A 1,809-nucleotide genomic window follows, 5' to 3' on the forward strand; every position below is an offset into this window, starting at 1 on the left:
ATTGCTTTTTTACCTGGTTTCTAATGTCTTAAGGGCTAGAGTATTCATAAAAGTTCTTCCATGTAAATTCTCTGATATCAAACAGGAGGAGAGCTCCCACTGCAGTACTGATAGTCTCTCTCCCTTGTGCAGATACCAGTTTTTTGAAACCTATAAGGGCTCAGAAAACTTTAATCCTCTACCCTGTTGTTAGATATGACTGAATTGGCTTACAAGTGGAATACATATTTGGAAGTTCACACAGATAATCATCACTCCCCCCAAGACACATACACACTGCATAATTATCCAGATTGTGGTTCTTTATGAAATTATGTTAAAAATAGCTCCAACTACAGACCATTAGTGTGACTACCATATTGGTCAAGATAGTAGAAACTATGACAAGGATTTGCCAATTACAAGCTGAAAACTGAGGTAAAGATACTCCTGAAAAATACCTTCTTTAAATTTAAATTCCTAAAAGCAATTATAATATATTAAAAATGATAAAGGAAGGATTGCTGTCTGAGACAGCAATACAGTGCAGTATTACTAACACTGCATGAGGAAAACCCAACCAAGATTTATCACAGTGTTGTGTGCAGAGATCACTGTACGCATACATGTTCCACTTGATTAGGAGCTGGTTGTCATAACACCAACCTGTCACTGATTTCTACTTGGTATAAATATATGGTATTAGCCATATTATATTAATCTTTTACACATCATCCAGAATGTTGTTAATAAAAAACCAGTTTGCATACTTTAGTAGAGAGTGAGGAATAGTGGTGGTTAAACGAATGAATAGGGGTTCATGAATAAATGATGATTTATTGCCTGTGGTGGTGGTTGATACTAGTGTAGTTCCCCCTTCCCTAGAATTTGTTGATACACAGGATCACAGTAAATAAATGAGAATGTATTTTGGGAAGAACTGTCACATCAGAGTCCTCCATTTTATAGTAAGAAACATCTAAATGTCTAATAACTGATGCATAAATAAGAAAAGTTCAGCTCTGAGTGTCACCATCTTTACAATAGTTCTTGTAGCTGATTTTATGTGGTAGTTGAATTTAAGATTGTTTAAATTAAATGCCATGCTTTATTTATTAAGTGTAACAATATTTATCTTAATTATCTCTGGAATGGGTTGGGGAGCTTAGACATTATTGAGTAGAACACACACAGACTTGAACCCAAGCAGAAAGGAAATGTTCATTTAATGAAGTGAGGAAGTTTGCATCATAGCACTTTGTCATCTGCTGAAATGTAATTGTCTACAGTGCTACTGTGTCTGCTGTGCACAGACATAGAGCCCATCTTTGTCTTCTGTTGGTGCCTCTTTCTCTCAGAAGATGGTTGGATGGTGCCCTAGAAAGGATGAGCTTATGGTCTTATCTGATCATATTTGCATGAGGAATCCACAAAGATAACATGACATCTGAAATAGATGCATTCTGTGGGAAAAGGTCTCACGCATTAGCTCTAAAAAGGCAGGGGAGATGTTCCTTTGTGATGATATATGAATACTGGAGGCCCACCTGGTTACCGTAGGACTTCCAGAATTCATTTCTTGTCTCAGTCTCATAGAAGCTATAAAGGGGACAAAAGATATATAGGGGACAAAACAGAATAGCTGAAACCAGACTGCTTCTTTGCAAAGTGCCTGAGAACTTTAAAAGACAGTGGAAAGACAGAAGAAAACCTACACACAATGGAGATCAAAAGAAGTGCAGTAGCTTAAAAAGGGAACTCCTACAAAAAAGGCTGTAAAGTTGTGGGAATGATGCTCCTTTTGGTCATATAACTGTGTGTCTGATAGAG

The sequence above is a fragment of the Aptenodytes forsteri genome, unplaced genomic scaffold (assembly GCF_000699145.1).
Source record: "Aptenodytes forsteri isolate BGI_AS27 unplaced genomic scaffold, ASM69914v1 Scaffold49, whole genome shotgun sequence".
Classification (NCBI taxonomy): domain Eukaryota; kingdom Metazoa; phylum Chordata; class Aves; order Sphenisciformes; family Spheniscidae; genus Aptenodytes; species Aptenodytes forsteri.